Source organism: Crocuta crocuta, unplaced genomic scaffold (assembly GCF_008692635.1).
Source record: "Crocuta crocuta isolate KB4526 unplaced genomic scaffold, BGI_CrCroc_1.0 scaffold333, whole genome shotgun sequence".
NCBI classification, from domain to species: Eukaryota; Metazoa; Chordata; class Mammalia; order Carnivora; family Hyaenidae; genus Crocuta; species Crocuta crocuta.
The window spans coordinates 4,251,618-4,270,262 of NW_027532856.1; the positions used below are offsets into that span (position 1 = coordinate 4,251,618).

At 38.6% G+C, this 18,645-nt stretch overlaps 1 protein-coding gene across 1 annotated transcript in view; it reads right to left on the reverse strand.

The window, feature by feature from the left end:
- The window catches only part of PPM1E (protein phosphatase, Mg2+/Mn2+ dependent 1E), a 215,610-nt gene extending 200,263 nt beyond the window's left edge, over window positions 1-15,347 (reverse strand). Inside the window, exon 1 of the mRNA XM_077745624.1 lies at window positions 15,243-15,347. The gene's annotated coding sequence lies outside the window, so the exon portion shown is untranslated. The remainder of the gene's footprint in view (window positions 1-15,242) is intronic.
- Between the last annotated feature and the right edge of the window lie 3,298 nt (window positions 15,348-18,645).

Here is an 18,645-nt window from a genome sequence, read left to right on the forward strand (position 1 = left end):
AGATTCTTCCCTACAAAACTATGTTTGTAACACAGCATGGAAATCATAAAACAAACTTCAAAGCTTTAACCTCTCAAGTCGGTCTCCCTGATTGATTTCATAACGATAACTTGTGAAAGTTCTTTAAACTTTCTGTGCCTTGGCTATCACATCTGCAAAATGGGTTAATAATAGAACCTAATATCAAATAAAATAGTGCTTGGACAAGTTCTCAATAAATGTAGTAGCAACAAAAGGAACAGGAGCAACTTATAACTACCACTAATTCCACAATTATTATTTCAGGTGCAGACAATGCCAATTCTCTGCAGGTTTACACTGTTAACTAAGTCTTACAAAAAGACATTTATATTTACCAATTCAAGATTAGAGAATATCCTGGCAAAGAGCATTTAAATGCAAATTAATATTTACTTGTTTTAAAAGACCGAAAATTGTTTCTAAATGCAGTTAACTTTCCATGACCTTGAAAAGTTGAAGATATTTTTATTCTTCTAATTGTATATAGAGTAGATTGTGAACATGACAAATCCAAGTAACAGATGAGACTGTATTTATAAGCTGCCTTAAACGAAGGCTCTAAGAACTAATAAATATTCACAATTGCCAGAAATCAAATCTCACAACTTCAGAGGTCATTTCTATTGCAAAATCAGTGATAGCCTAATTTACTGATGGTCACCTCTCATATTTATGTGAGAACTTATAGGTTCAATAAGAACATGTTCACAACATGATTCCTGCACTCTAGAGTTTTGGCCTAAGAAAGAATTTTATCTATTACATACCTCAAACACAATTTTACAAATACTATACCTTAGTGTAGTGACTACTTGCACCTTAAAGGCATTACATTTTATTCTTTGTTGCTTTTCTTTTAATGCAAAGGTGAATATTAGCTGTAGCACAATATAATTATCAAAAAACAGGCTTATTAGAAAGCAATTTTTTGTTTTAGTTTTTAATTTTAGATTCACAAAGTAGAAAAATGTGAATAAGAAACTCCTATGTAAGATCAAAGACCAGAAGTTGTGTCTTCTAGTAAGTAGGCCAAATACTTCAAATCCATACCAGACAAAAAACTATAATGTTTCTGTGGGAATTGTATACATCATTATGGAATCAAGTCACCAGGAAAAAAAATACGTTTGATGTTTCTAACCAGCAGATTTTTTTTTCCTTGATGACTTAAACTGAAGTAAGACGTAATGGACTGGTCCTTCTCAGACCTATACACCAGAAGGTAAAGCCTTAAGTAAAAATGCACACAAGGAATTAAGAATCCTCTCAATCTGGGGCGCCTGGGTGGCTTAGTCGGTTAAGCATCCGACTTTCGCTTAAGTCATGATCTCGCGGTTCGTGGGTTCGAGCCCCGCGTCGGGCTCTGTGCTGAGTGCCAGCTCAGAGCCTGGAGCCTGTTTCAGTCTGTGACTCCCTCTCTCTCTGACCCTCCCCTGCTCACTCTCTCTCTCTCTCTCCTAGAAATTAAAAAAAAAAAATTAAAACAAAAAAAGAATCCTCTCAATCCGTTAACTAGCTCATTTCTCTCTATATGGTATTATTATTAATATTATTCAAATTTTTCATTGTTCACTATATTCTCAAAGAATTTACATGAAAACTTTTTTTGTTGTTTTTTTTAATTTTTGTTTTGTTTTGTTTTATTTATTTCTAGGAGAGAGAGAGAGAGACAGCGTGAGCAGGGAAGGGTCAGAGAGAGAGGGAGTCACAGCCTGAAACAGGCTCCAGGCTCCGAGCTGGCAGTCAGCACGGAGCCCGACGCGGGGCTCAAACCCACGAACCGCGAGATCATGACCTAAGAGAAAGTCGGACGCTTAACCGACTAAGCCACCCAGGCGCCCCGAAAACTCTTTTAAGTACATGAAAATGTTCATTGGCAAAACCGTGGAGTGTTAATAATGAGAACTGTAAACATTGCTACAGCTAGTTGAAAATGTTAACAAACCTACCAAAAATAACGTAAAATAGGAAACCTCTCCTCCTCTACCGTTCAGAGGAGAGCCGCAGAAGAAAATAATAACAAAGAGATAGAAGAGAATGAGAACAGGCCTATAAAAATCTGAAAAAGAAACAATCTGTTAGATCAAGCAGAGAAAAAGTTGATTTATTCGCTTATTCAACAAATAACTGCCTACTATGGGCCAGGACTTGTACTAGATGCTAGATATAAAAAGAACAACAAAACAGTCTTTATCTCTTGCCCTCATTCTGGAGAAGATACATTAAACAACTAATGCATGCATATACATAAATTGTGATAAATGGATCTAAAGAAAAAGGATGGTACAAAAACCAAAAAAAAAAAAAAAGACTTAATTTAGACCACAGGTAAGGAAACAGCTCTATGAGAAAGAGATACTTTAAACCTAATGGTTGAGTTGGGTAGTTGGAAAGAAAAGGAAAAACTGCTTGGGAAAACAAAACAAAAGCTCCAAGGTCCTCAGGACAGAGCATGACAGGTTCTGGGAACTAAAGGAAGCCCAGTGCGACTGAACCGTAATAACTGAGCACAAACAGAGCCCAGTCAAGATGAAGTCAGATAATTGCTGTATGGAAAACTGATGGACGATGGATGGGAGGGAAATGTGGAAGTAAAAATAGTTTAGAGTACTGCTACAGGAAGCTAAGTTAGAGTTGATGAAAACTGGGACCAGGCTGGTAGAAAAGGAGATGAAAAGAAACAGGAAGAGTATTTTTCTTTCATTTAGAAGTGGAATTAAAAGACCTTTAAACAAAATAATTAAAATGCTCTGCCATCTTGCTTCTCTACTGAGATATGAAAAATTACTAAAATGGTCCCTCAAAGATCCCCCACTCTTAACAGCTAAAATCTGTGGAGACTAATGAAATATCACTCCTGTTGATTGTGTTATATTATATGGCAAGTTGATCTTAAAACAGGGAGATTATCTCAGTGGGTCTGATCTAATCAAATGAGTCCTTAAAAGCAGACAGCTTTCTCTGGCAACAGCAAAGGAAGGCAAAGAAATTTGAAGAATGAGAAGGATTTTGATGTGGTTTGAAAATGAAGAGGGTTCTGTGAGAAGGAATGTGGGTGGCTGGCTTCTAGGCATGATAATCAGCCCCTACATGACAACCACCAAGGAAATAGGGACCTCGAGATCTTTCATGATGATCTAGATTCTGTTAACAACCAGGATAAGCTTTGGAAGTAGAGCATTCCCTTGAGCCTCCAGATAAGTTCAGTCTGGCCAACACTTTGGTCTTAACTTGAAACCTTAAGCAGAGAACCTAGTGGAACATTCCTGGACTTCTGACCTATACAGAACTGTAAGATAACAATGGGCATTGTTTTAAGTAACACATTACACAACAACAGAAAAGTAACGGAAAACTATCGCCCCATACACTCTGTGAGAAGTTAACAATTTAGTAATCTAAATCAGATTATATTCTCTTGTCATAGAAAGAAATCTAAGAAAAATAAATTCAGCTTGCTATATCTCCAAAGACTAAATAAAGATGTAGTTGGTTATTGGAGAACACATTTAAATGTGACTCTGAAATTAAATGTCAGGTACGTGATACAGAATTAAAGTTGTTCTTATTAAGGCTAAACCTGTGCAATTCAATATAGTCACTAGCCTGATATGGCTACTAAATATTTGAAATATGATATCTTACAGTGAGATGTGCTATAAGTGCAAAAGATACACAGGATTTTGAAAACTCCACATAAAAAATGATAATTTCGAAATCCAAGAGGCACAGAGAACTCCCCTCAGACGTAACTTGAATCGATCTTCTGCACGACATATCATAGTGACACTGGCAAAGTATAAGGACAAAGAGAGAATTTTGAAAGCACCTAGGGATAAAAGGGCCCTAACATACAAAGGGAAACCTATCAGAGTGGTGACAGACCTATCTACTGAAACTTGGCAAGCCAGAAGGGAATGGAAGGAAATCTTCAATGTGATGAACAGAAAAAAAATATGCAGCCAAAAATCCTCTATCCAGCAAGCCTGTCATTCAGAATAGAAGGAGAGATAAAAGTCTTCCCAAATAAACAAAAATTGAAAGAATCAATCATCACTAAACCAGCCCTACAAGAAATCCTGAGGGGGATTCCATGAGGGAAATGTTGCAAGGAACACAAGGTACCAGAGACACCACCACAAGCATGAATCCTACAAAGAACACAATGACTCTAAACCCATATTTTTCAATAACACTGAACGTAAATGGGCTAAATGCTCCAATCAAAAGACATAGGGTAGCAGAATGGATAAAAAACAAAATCCATCTATTTGCTGCCTACAAGAAACTCATTTGAGACTGGAGGGCACCTTCAGATTGAAAGTAAGGGGATGGAGAAATATATATCATGCTACTGGAAGTCAAAAGAAAGCTGGAGTAGCTATACTTATATCAAACAAACTGAACTTTAAAGTAAAGACAGTAGGGAGGGGCACCTGGGTGGCTCAGTCAGTTAAGCATCTGACTTCGGCTCAGGTCATGACCTCACGGTTCGTGAGTTTGAGCCCCACGTCATACTCTGTGCTGACAGCTAGCTTAGAGCCTACTTCACATTCTGTATCTCCCTTTCTCTCTGACCCTCCTCTGCTCACGCTGCCTCTCTCTCTTTCTCTCTCTCAGAAATAATAAAACATTAAAAAATTTTAAGTAAAGACAGTAACAAGGGATAAAGAAGGGCATTATATAATAATTACAGGGTCTATCCATCAGGAAGAGCTAACAATTATAAATGTCTACGCACCGAATATGAGCACCTAAATATATAAAACTATTAATCACAAACAGAAACAAACCTATGTATAAGAATGTGCTCATAGCAGGGGACTTTAATTCTCCACTTACAGCAATGGATAGATCAACTAGACAGAAAATCACTAAAGAAAAAATGGACTTGAATGACACATTGGACCAGATGGCTTTGACAGATGTATTTAGAACTCTACATCCTGCAGCCATGATATTCACTTTCTTCTCAAGTGCACATGGCACATTCTCCAAGATAGATCATATACTGGGTCATAAAGCAGCCCTCAATAAATATAAAAGAAGTGGGATCATACCATGCACACTNTTAGGTGGATTAAGAGGAACTTAACAGAGGACCATGAGGTAGAAAAATGGGAAAAATAGTTGGGGAGAGGGAGGGAGGCAAACCATGAGAGACTCTTGAATGCTGAGAACAAACTGAGGGTTGATGGAGGTGGGGAAGAGAGGAAGGGGGGTGATGGGCATGGAGGAGGGCACTTGTAGGGATGAGCACTGGGTATTAGATGGAAACCAACTTGACAATAAACTATTTAAGAAAAAAATAAATAAATAAAAGAAAGACCTTTTAAGAGAAAAAAATGATAATTTCTTTGGGCACCTGGTTGGCTCAGTCAGTTAAAAGTGTTTGTCTCAATGGATAAAGGACCTGAACGTGAGACAGGAAACTATCAACACCCTAGAGGAGAAAGCAGGAAACAACCTCCTTGACCTCCACCGCAGCAACTTCTTANTGATAAACTATTTGTAAAATAAAATAATAATAAAAAAATAAAATAAAATAAAAGTGTTTGTCTCTTGATTTCAGTTCAGGTCATGAACTGCATGGAGCCTGCTTAAGATTCATTCTTTCTCTCTCTCTCTCTCTCTCTCTCTCTCTCTCTCTCTCTCTGTGACTCTCTCTCCTGCTCACAGGCTCTAAAATAATTTTTAAAAATTAAAATACCTCAATAATATTTTAATATTGATTACATGTTAAATGGTAATATATTTCAATGTATGATACCTGGATGTACTGTCTTTGGTTAACTAAATTATTAAAACTAAATTCACCTATCTCTTTTCAATTTTTAAAATGTGGTTACCAAATTTTCAATTACATATGTGGTTCAATTATACTCCTTTTGGACAGCACTGGTCTAGACTTTCAGGCAAGTGTCCTCTTCCAAAATGCCAGTCAACTACAAGTATTCCTTTCCCTCATAGTTCAGTGACATTAATGGCACACAGCTGTGTAAAAATACAAGCTGACTGGTATGGCAGTTCAAATATTAGTGAGAACACTGACCAAACAAACCTCTCATACAATGAAGCTGGACAGAGTAATTTGGTAATATCTAACTAACAAAGTCAAAGTGTAAGTAATTCAATCTGACAATCCCACTTTTAGGTATATACCCAGGAAATCTATAAACATATGCAAAAGGAGACACGTCCAAACTGTAGAATTATTTGTAGAGCAGAGAATGCCAACTCTCCACCAAAGTTTTGTGCTCTTTTTCCCATAGTGTAGAACTGTTATCAGTTCTGTTTGCTGTGCAATGTGGGCCATAGGTGGTGCCTATGGGGCCACCTATGACTTGCCTTCTATTAAATGGGAAATGTAAAGAATTATAATATATGCCCTTTCTAAAGACTGGCTCCTAAAAACTTCCAACACCATTCTCCACTCTTCTTATGCTTCCTGTATGGATGTTGATGCCTAAAGCAACCTTGGAAACTACAGGTTGAAGGTGACATACCCTCTATTAGCCTGGATCCCTTAATCACTCTCTAGAAGACAACCTTTTCTCTCCATTGAGGGTTACTCTGTGAGCAAGAAATCAACACTATGTTAAGCTTTTGAGATTTTTGGATTTATCCATTAGAGTAGCAATTGTTAAACTAAAAATCAGAACAACCCAAATGTCTGTAATAGACTGGATAAATCAGACAATGGAATGCTATATAGCAGCTAAAGTGAAAAAAAACCTAAATCTCTATGTATCAACAGAAACAAATTTTTTTTTAAAAGTCTCAAGATAACTAGTTATAAGAACAAAAACAAATTAAAAAAGCCCAGCATATATTGAGACCATACAAATTCATGTGTAGAAAAATATAAAAATACAGAACAGAAGGATACATTACAAGAATTCTCAGATTACCTTTGGGAAAAAAGAAATGGGTTCAGAGAAGAGAGTGAAAACAAAGTCTTCAATTCCATATGAAGTGTTTCATTTCTTTAAAATAATCCTAATTATGATAATTTGTTGAAACCAAATGATGGGTATATGGATATTTTATTTTTCTATTTGGTAAATATTCAAAGTATTTCATAATACCAAAAAAATAATCTTTTTAAATATATATCTGCTTAGATGGTAAACTAATAAAGCCTTGTTAGAGGACATTTTAAAACTATGAATCAAAAGCCTTAAATATTTAAGTATGTTTTAACACAGTCCCAACACTAGAAATACACTCTAAGAAAATTAAAAGTTTGCCCAAAGTATGAGCATCACAGTATTCTTAGAGTAACCAAAAACTGCTTAACACCTAAAAAGTCTAACAAAATTGTGATTAAATTACTGAGTGCTCATTTTAAAGTTACACAGGTGCGATGAGATGTCTGGAGGTTAGGATGAAACAAGACTGGCAACAAACTGATCATTGCTAAGGGTGGGTTATTTTATTTTTCATATACTTAAAATTTTCTATAGTAAGTTTTGTAACGCATCAAAATTTACTAAGTTTATTTTTAACTAAGTTTTTTAAAAAGCAGTTTAAAATAGTAAGAACTATAATTTTATTTTTTTAGTCTTTTTTAATTTTTAATTTATTTTTAATGTTTATTTATTTTTTAGAGAGAAAGAGAGAGAGAGAAAGCAACGTGGGAGGGGCAGAGAGAGAGGGAAACATAGAATCCGAAGCAGGCTGCAGGCTCTAAGCTGTCAACACAGAGCCAAATACAGGGCTCAAACCCACAAACTGTGAGATCAGGACCTGAGCCAAAGTCAGACNCCAAACACATGCTCAGGCACCCTACCAAAATATCTGGAGCACCATGAACCTCCTCCCCCACATGTGTATACTTTTCTCTCTCCCCAACCATATATATATACCTATATATATGGTATATATGTATATATATGGAATATCTGTATATGTATACAGATATTTATAAATTACATACATACACACACACATACACACATGCACATTTGCACACACACACAATTCTCACCAGTAATTTTTTTTTTAAGTAGGCCCCATGCCCAATGTGGGGCTTGAACTCAAGATCCTGAGATCAAGAGTCACATGCGACTTCGGCTCAGGTCATGATCTCACGGTTCGTGGGTTCAAGCCCTGCATCGGGCTCTGTGCTGACAGCTAGCTCAGAGCCTGGGGCCTGCTTCGGATTCTGTGTCTCTCCCTCTTTCTGATCCTCCCCTGCTCACGCTGTCTCTCTCTCTCAGAAATAAAACATTAAAAAAAATTTTTTTAAAGAAAATCACTGCTCTAGTAAAAAACACATATTTGTTGACAAAAAAAAATGAATCAAACAAGTGCTACAAAAGGAATAAGCATTGGGTATTCTAGAGGAGCACATGGAAAAGACACTTAACTCATTAATGAGTGTGGAGATGGTGAATAAGCTGTTGTTAAATGGAGACTTAAAGAATGGGTAAGAGATTGGATTGGGCAGGGTGGGAGTGGTGGTGCATAGTATTCCAGGCAGAAGGAATAGTGTGTTATAGGCAAAGGTGCAGAGGTAAGACCAAACACAGCACATTCAAACTAATATATTAGTAATCTAAAATAGCTGTAGTTTCTAGAGCTGTAGAGGTGGGATTGGGACAGTGATTCAAAGATGAAGCTGATGGGATAAGATTACAGGGCCTTCTTTGGATTTTATCTAAAGGGCAATGGAGAGATAAGTAATGAAAGTATATAGTAAAGAACTTGGCCTTGCTCAGAAAGAAGGTCTGGCCTTTGTCTGTGGCTCCCAGGAGGTAACCTCTAAACTTTGGAATTTCTGGAGTAATAGGAGTGCCTTTGTTATTTATGATGGGCCCCTGGGACCACGTGGTTATCAGCCTGACTTCCAGTCCAACCAATCAATAAATCTCAATAAAAACTCTGGACACCAGGGCCCCTGGCTGGCTCAGTTGGAAGAGGGTGCCCCATGCTGGGTATAGAGATTACTTAAATAAATAAAACTTAAAAACAAAACGAAACAAAAAACCTCTGGACACTGAAGCTCAGGTGAGCTTCTTGGGCTAGAATACTCTAAGTGTTATTATCATACATTAATCCTGGAGAGGGGAGCACATCCCTGAAGAGAATAGAAGTTTCACATTTGAAACTCTCCTATACTGTGTCCATGCATGTCTTCCTTTGGCTGGTCCTAATTTGTTTTCTGTTTTGTTTTGTTTTTATTTTGTTTTTAAGTTTATATATATATTTTTAGAGAGAGAGAGAGAAAGGGTGGGAGGGAGGGAGGGGCAAAAGGAGAGAGAGAGAGAGAGAGAGAGAGAGAGAGAGAGAGAGAGAGAATCCCAAGCAGGCTCCACACCATCAGCACAGAGCTAGACATGGGGCTCCAACTCACAAACCATGAAATCATGACCTGAGGTGAAATCAAGAGTCAAGTGCTTGGGGTGTCTGACTGGCTCAGTTGGTTAAGTGTCTGACTTTAGGGTCATGATCTCACAGTTTGAGAGTTTGAGCCCTGCCTGGGTTCAATGCGGACAGCTTGGAACCGGAGCATGCTTTGGATTCTGTGTCTCCCTCTATCTCTGCCCCTCCACTGTTTGTATACTGTATTCCTCTCTTTCAAAAATAAACATTTTTTAAGAATTTAAAAAAAAGAAAAGAAAAGAAAGACCCGGATGCTTAATTAACCACTGAGCCACCTAGGCACCCCCTGCTTTTTGTTTAAAGATTTTTAAGCAAACTCTACACCCAACCATGGTGCTGAAACTTAAAACCCAGAGATCAAAAGTCACATGATTTGCCAACTAAGACAGTCAGGTGCCCCTGGCTGGTCGTAATTTGTAATTTTTCTCTATAATGAACAATATCTGTTAGTACAATAGCCTTCAGGGAGTTCTATGAGTTTTTCCAGTAGATTATCAAATCTAGGGATGGTTTTTAGAAATCCCTAAACTTACAGTTGATGTCAGATGTGAGGGTGTCTTGTGTGGTCTCTTCCATCTAACTCTATAGCTGGACCCTAACTCCTTGCAGCTGGGTCAGAAGTCCTGGGCAGACTTGGTGGTCTGGAGGGTTGTGCCTTTAATCTCTCAGTCTGGCTAACTCTGAGAAAAGAGTAAAATGTTTAAGCAGTGGGTGACAACTAGACAATCTACTAATACAGATTCTAGAGGAGTCACTTTGGAATATACTGGAGAAGAGTAAGATTGGCAAAAGATGACAATGACAGTGGGAATGGAGAGGGACATATCTATGAGATGTTTACAAGGCAAAATTGACTGAATGTGAGGGGTGAGAAAAAGAGAAATCAGGAACGGACCTCCCAGAAAGAGAAACAGATTTTAGTTTTGTTTGTTTTGGGGGAGACAGAGGGAGTTGGAGGATTGAATTAGGTTCTGAACAGTGAGAAGCCTTTTGGATATCTAGGTAGAACTGTTCTATCTTTCCAAGCAAAGATGGAAGCAGAGTTGGGAGGGGCGCCTGGGTGGCTCAGTCGGTTAAGCATCTGACTTCGGCTTAGGTCATGATCTCACGGTTCGTGGGTTCGAGCCCCACGTCAGGCTCTGTGCTGACAACCAGCTCAGAGCCTGGAGGCTGCTTCAGATTCTGTGTCTCCCTCTCTCTCTCTGACCCTCCCCTGATCACCCTGACTCTCTCTCTCAATAAAACATTAAAAAAAAAGAAAAGAAACAGAGTTGGGAATCAAATATCCAAAGTCATGGGAGAAATTGATATCAACTACAAACAGGACAGACATCAGAGTTGAAAAGGCTAAGGACCAAACATCAATATTCAAGGGATAGGCGGAGTACTTAAAAGCTCACAGAAAATCAGCAGCTTGAGAGGCAGGAATAAAACCTGAAAACTATGGTTAACAATGAAAGCTTGATAATTTTCTTCTTCTTTCTACTAATGTGAATTTTCTCTGCTGCTTATAGTGAACACTTTTTACTTTTTTTTTAAAGTTCATTTCATAATTTTGAGCCAGAGAAAGCACAAACGAGTAAAGGAGGGGCAGAGAGTAGAGAAGAGATTCCCAAGCAGGCTCCGCAATGTCAGCACAGAGCCTAACACAGGGCTCAATCACAGAACCATGAGATCATGACCTGAGCTGACATCAAGAGCTGGACACTTAACTAACTGAGCCACCCAAGCACCCCTATTTATTACTTACTAATAAGAAAAAATGTGTAGTTTTAAATGAATATTATAAAACTTGCATCCATGTATTTTTTATTGATAATATGTAAAAGTGAGACAAAGTTTCTGACCTATGTCAAACTTATTAATGTTTCACATAATTCAATATAACTGAATTATTAGTGTCTATAACCAAAGATTTTCTTTTCAAAGCCATTTTAAAAGTGCCCCCCACCCCCACCCCTCATTACTATCTGGAACTACTTAACTTTGCCAGAGTGCTGGAATATCTGTCTCCCCATCAATAAGTCCAATGAGTAACTGAGGAAACAACTGCTCTAAAAACATTAATGACATATATCTCTAGTAAAGACTTCACAGCATGGGCTTCTGGATTAAAACAAATAGATTTATCCTCAATATAGTGCAGACAAAATACACAATATTGACCCATGTAACCTATACACGTAGCCTCATATTCATATCTGCTCTAAGATCAGTTATTCACTTATTTATAGTTATTTATTTACTTGCAAACTGTTTCAAAGCTACAAAATATCTCATGCCCACCCTTTCAAAGACAGTACCTCATTAACCTCAAAAACCCTAATATTGTCATTAGAAAAAGGCTGTAAATCATTGGAATTTTTTATTGACAATAGATCAATTCAGTAAAACAGTTCTAAAATATCACATGCATTTATTATTGATTCCTAAGGTTTAATAAACTGGAAAAAATGTTTAAATGGTCCCTAAAAAGGTATTTATAGCCCACAACAGAGGTCTTTCTTATCCAAGGAGATCTTTGCTAGTTTCAAATTTGTTGTTCTTATTCTTTCAAACTGTTACATGTTGTTTTTATCTATCTAAATATATATTTCCCATTTTGAAGGCAAAATCTTCATCCCAAATACTTCTCTGAAAAACTTTTAAGTTGCTAATTATAACTATATTTTGTCTATTTAAACCTTGATCCTTTACTTATCTAAGTAACTGCATATCTCAAGTTAGTCCTTGAGACTCCATCAAAATGAAGAATGTTAACTATATCTGCTGTTCCTATTCTAAAATTCTTGAGAAGCAAAATATTGAGGAAAAACATTCACTACCTTTTTTTTTTCTTAATTTTCAACCAGTCTATACATAAAACAGCAATGAGAAGATAAGCACTTTTCTTCATTTTCTTTGGAGAACCTTAGTCTGTTTAGCAGCTATGTATTATATATTTCTAAAAACCTAACAGAAAACACACACTAGAGACTTATAAAACTGGTATTAAGTGCAGTGTGATTTTCTTCTTACACTAATTGGTGAATATATAGTTTAGGTAGCTCTATTTAAGAATTTTAGGGGCACCTGCGTGGCTCAGTCAGTTAAGCGTCTGACATCGCTCAGGTCATGATCAGGTCATGATCTCACGGTCCATGGGTTTGAGCCCCGCATCAGGCTCTGTGCTGACAGCTAGCTCAGAGCCTGGAGCCTGTCTTCAGATTCTGTGTCTCCCTCTCTCTCTGACCCTCCCCTGCTCATGCTGTCTCTGTCTCTCTCTCAAAAATAAATAAAACATTTTAAAATTTTTTAAAAAAAGGAATTTTAGTACCATTTGACAAGTATGACAGAGTTTTTAATGCACATTAAGAATTCCCAAAATAAAGTCAGACAGAGAAGGACAAATATCATATGTTTGCACGTATAGGAGGATTAGGAGGAACTTAACTGAGGAACAAGNAAGGAGGGAGGGAGGGAGAGAATCCCAAGCAGGCTACACACTGTCAGCTCAGAGCCTAATTCCGGGTTCCATCTCACCAACCAGGAGATCATGACATGAAGGTGAACGATTAACCAACTGAGCCACCCAGGCACCCCTCAACATATTTCTAATCAGAATCATTTCAAAATATTTCCTAGGAAATTTGAGGACCCATCATTTTGACTACGTAAAGGAGAGTTGTGCAGTTAAGAATTTATGTTGAGAAATGTCAGAACTACTTGTACATAATTTGTCATTTGTGAATTTAGATCCACTTTTCTCATCTGTAAAATAAAGTGCTTAGACAGAAACATGATCTACCTCTACAGTGTCTTCCAGTATTAACTCTGGTGACGAACTGACAGTATTTTCTTTTATATAAAAAAAATTTTTAATGTTAATTTAAAAGTATATTTTTTAAACTGTGTTTTCTATTTGCTTTTTTTAATCTGTTAAAGATTTTGAAGACACTTTACATAAACAACCCAGCCATTTTATATCTGAATAAAAACAGATTAATAGCTTTTGCACAAAACACAGTAAATAAAAATCATGAAATCTTTAACTTTAGGTGAAATCATATTTTCTAACTGTGCTAGTTTTACTTCAAATCCAAACTTCTGTTCTCAAATGGTCATTTATCATTAGAATACCTTTTCTAGTTTTACGTATACTGAAACTAATCTTGCTTCCTTTCCATATGGAAAAACAAATCTACTTACCATCTTACTTATCTTTATATAGATTTCAGTTTTTAAAAAATCTTCTTGAATGGCAAATGTTCATGGTTGTTATAAACTAATGACTCTTTGTAATGGACCTTCTCTACTGTTTGTGTTTCATTAATTCTGTCACTGCATTTGTAAAGGTAAGAACTGTCAAAATAAAATTAGTCTGACACTGAGATAAATTCCTCTACTTTGGTAAACATTTCCATTTCATTTTAAGTAGAAAGTTTTAAGTGTCTTTATTTAGTGTTTATAAATGACATTTCATAAGCCCTTTTCTATGATAGTTTTCAAACACTAGAAAGAAATACTGTAAAATGTTAATATTGTTTATCCCTGGTGGTGGTATTACACGCCATTTTATTTTTTTACATTTCCCAGAAAGCATTATTACTTTGGTAACCGGACAGTATTTCAAAATTAAATTTCAAATAGCTTATAAAGTGTAGGACATCAACACAGTCCACTTCTACAGCAGATATGTTAAATGTTTTTTCCCTATTGATAAACCTCTGCTTCAATAAGAAGAATGATTTGATCAGGTGTCTGTTAGACTGGATGAAGACCTAACAATTACTTTCCAGGCCCTTCTTTTAAGTCAGGCTTTTGAGAAAATCCAAGAAGTGAGTCTGAATTTAATGGCAGTGAATCTTGCAGCAGTAAACTTTTGGGGGGCCAGAATAACACCTTTCATCCGAACTATCAGCAGAATGCCAAGACGCTCTCAGGTTTACCAATGTTTTCAGAGATTTGTCAGTATTTTCCTCTGTCATTATTTCAGAACAATTCCATTTATAAAGAAACGCAATTGTAAACCGTTTCTATTTCAAGCCCATAAAAACCAGAACTGGGATGAAAGGCAAAGCCTCGACCTTTCTATTTTAGACTTTCATCTGTGTAGCTAAGCCATCTGCTTTCTCTCCCCTACCCCATCTACTTAATGGACTGAAAATACTGTACGTAATTGCAATTTTACCAAACCAGCCTGACTTTTCCACTTTAACGAATTATAACTCTGTCTTTCACCTGAACCCTCGCTAGAAAAAATGTGCTTAATTACCCTTCCCTCTCAATTCCTTCCCACCTCCCTCAATTACGAGTTACCAAAAAATCTTTAAACTAAAACACACTCGGCTTCCGGGGATTAAGCCATCTAACGCCCGCTTCACTTTCAGCACTGAGGGAAATCTACTCCAGTCTCTCCTCCTGTGGTTATAAGGCCGGAATTATTATCACTGTTTTTTTGCGGTTACGCAGGAGGCACCTCGCAGCTCAGCTTTATAAAGGAGTCGCGTCTCTCCGCCGCCAAACAAGGGACTCAGACTGGGAAAAGGCAGACCCGGGTGGCAGCAAACCTCCAAGAGGAGAAAGGGAGCTGGGAAGAAGACGGAGCTCGTAATTCTGAAAGAAAGAAGCACTAAAGGAAAAGGGTGTTCGTGAAGTGGAGCAAGAAGTGGGCGGCCGAGGTGCAGCCGCAAGAAGGGGCCGGAGCCTGCGGGAGGGCGCCGGGGGCGGCTCCCGGTCGGGCAGGAGGCGCGGAGGCCGAGGCGGGCGTGGGCAGCTCGCAGCGACCGCCCGNCGCGTCGAGGCCGATGCGCGGGGACAGCGGGCCCACCCCCAGCCAAGCCCCGCTACTTAACTATTTGTAGAGCTGCTGCAGGCACAGGTCCAGGCTCTCGCCCTCCACCTCCTCACGGGTGATGCGCTCCGACAGCGGCCGCGGGAGCGGGGGCAGAGGCGGCAGCTGGGGCTGCGGCGGCGGCGGCACGGCCGNNNNTCGGGCTCGGGCTCGGGCTCCAACTCGGGTTCGGGTTCCGGCTCAGGCTCGCCGCCGCCGCACGGTCCGCGAAACTCGCCCAGGAATAGCTCCAGGAAGCGCCGGTAAGTTTTCTCCTCAGGGCTGCAGCCGGCCATCGTTGCTCATGCCCCGGGGCCGACCGGGAAAGTGGGTGGGGGGGGAGTCCAGGAAGGGGAGGGGGCTGCTCTCGAGCCTCGGGCTCCCGCAAAGGCTGTTAACTGCCACACCGGCACGAGCGATCAGCACTAGGTTGCCTGGAGAGGGCTCCCGCAGGCGTGCGCGCCGCCGAGCGCGGACGTGCGCGGCCCGGGGGCGGGGGCGGAGCGTGCCGCCCCCTCCCGGGTCTGGAGGGAAAGTTGGTGGCGGGCGCGCGCGCAGGGTCCAGTGGCGGCCCACCCTCCAGCCCTCCGGAGAGCTCAGCCCACGCTGCCTAGAGACTGTCGCCATGGCAACCGGCTCTAATTAAGAATTTCAGGGTCCCTCCCGTCGAGCCCGCGGAGTCGAAAGGACACTCCACTCGACCGCTCTCCAACTCTGCATGCCTTTATTGTATGGATACCCTAGCCTCGAGTGGGTAAGAGTGAACTAAGACATCTCTAAGTCTAGCTGTTGGTTCCCACTTGGATTGGATTTACCTCAGTTTTCCTTATCTGTCCCTGCCTTGCCTTAGTGTAGGTATCTGTTCAAAGATACTACAGTGTCAACACCTTTTGTTGCTCATGACATTAAGAAGTAATTTGAGGGAGGGGGTTATCAAACATCTACCAAGTGGTAGGTTGCTTTGCATATATTCTCTCACTTGATTCTACGAAGAAAGTGGTGTTGTCCTCATTTCTCAAAAACAGGAACCAAGATTAGGTCCTTTACTTGCTTCAAGATTTCAAAGCTACCAACCATGGCATTGTAATCAGAACCCAGGTTGTCAGCTTCCAAAGCCTTCTAAAATCCTTTTCCTTTGCTCTTCCTTGCTTCTGAAGATTCAACACTGCAATATGTCTATAAAGCCTTATTTTTATAGGACTTTATAGATTACAAGTTTTCATTCCTTTAATCCTTACAACAGCACCTTAAGGTAGAAGATAGCATTATCATTATGATTCCATTTTATAGAGGAGAAAACTGAACCATAAAGACATGGTGACTTTGGTCAAGGTCACACACAAGTGATGCAACAAGGACTAAAATCCAGGTCTTTTTGCTGCAAAGCCATTAGTTTTCCAGCATACCAAGACACCCCTCTGTAGGCTCTGCATAATACATACTACACTTTATTACATAATATGTACTTTTTGTACATTTTCTTTGCTCTTCTTTCCCATCCCTCGAGCCTCTTTCTTAGATTGAAACTGAAACGACTTCAAATGATCCTAATTTTCTTACCAAACTACACACAAACCTGTTATTTTCAAGCCTTACTGAGGGGGGTGAGGGAGGGAGAAGCTGTGTTATACAGCTGTATAGATGATAGCATCATTACTGCATACTGCCATGTCCATGGCAACATATAATTCAGCAAAAACACAGTCATTCTTTCTCTACTTTGAAAAACATATCCACAAATTATCCACCCCATCCTCTCCATTTATTGTTTCTGGGTTTCAGTTAGATTTAGGGTCAGAAATACCATTTCTAGTCAGCTATTAATGGCAGAAGAAAGAGTCTCCCTGCCAACTGTTTTCATACAATACTGTATTCTAAATCCCTGACCTGATACTGTTATTTTAAGATTAAGTGGGTTGAGCTCACTAATGTACATTATGGCATCATATAAAATAGACATCCATTCTTTCTCCTAGTTTGAGATTAAATAAAACCTGATACAAAGTGTACAGTGAGTAACACACGAGTCTTCTATAACTATTTATTTTTGTCTCAAAAGTAAATGGAAAGGTCCAATAAATAAGTCTGTTTCCAGACAAACTAAATGTATTTATATGTGTTTTCTTTAAAACATCACCAGTGTAGAACAACTTTCCATTGAAATGCCAAGAAAGCCTTTAAAGTCCTCATTTGTCTTTGTTTTCAAACCACCTGTTCATTTCCTTTTCAGAATGTCTGGAAAAGATTGACAAAACTTTTAAGGCTGCAAACCTAAAAGTCCACAACATTACATTCCAACTACTGTTTAATATCTCAGAATTTGACATGATGTCATTTAGTTCAGTAGTACATAGCTGTCAACTGTAACAATTCATATCAAGCTACACCTTCCTACTTTGTAATGTAGTTGCCTCCCTCATCTAGATGACATTTATTTGTGACATTAATTTATGACTCAACTCACATATTCAAAAGGAAGTGTTAAATGTTGGGGAAACATTACGACTACAAGTAAAGGAAAAAGCCCACACCTCTATATTACTATAAAGGAGAGGTGTATTTGCTTATATTAATAAAGATATTCCTTCACAAATATGGTTCCTATTGCATTCATTTGACAGAGTAGCTTTGCCAGAAGGTTGCTGACAGCACTTCTGGGATCTCAGAGCAGCTGTGTAGGATGACTTTACCATTGTCAAGAAGTCTTTTTAGTCATTATTTTGCATTGCTTTACTTTTCAGTTCCTCTTCTACACTTCCCCCAATCCCTTTCTTACTATGTATTAAAAAAAAAAATAATTGAGCTATGGAAGCATATGTATCAAAGGTATTTAAATTCTTTGAGGTTTTTTTCTCATAAGAATTGTTCTCCCTCTAACCCTTAGCTCTTTGGAGGAAATGCACAATGTCCTTTCATGGAAATTCACAGTAATGATATCTATAAAATTAAAAAGAATTGTTGAGTTTGGCAATTTCTTATCATATGACCCAGCAATTCCCCTCTCCCAGATATTTGCCCACAAGAATTGAAAACGTAGCCACCAAACACATATACACACCACAAAAAAAAAAAAAAAACCTTGTACATAAATATCCACAATAGTTTTATTCATAATAGCTCAAATTTGGAAATAACCCAGATGTCCATCGATAGGTGAATGGATACAATAGACTACTACTCAGCAGTAAAAAGAAACTGATAAAAACAACATAGATGAATCTCAAAAACATGCTGAGTGATAAAAATCTAGGCACAAAAGAATACATACTATATGAATCCATTTCCATGAAATTCTAGAAGAGGCAAAAGTAATCTAGTGACAGGACAGGACAGGCCAAACTAATCAATAGTGGTTGCCAGGAACTGAGGTGGGATGGGAGATTCATGGCAAGAGAGTAAAAGGGAACTTGGAGGGACTAGGGGAT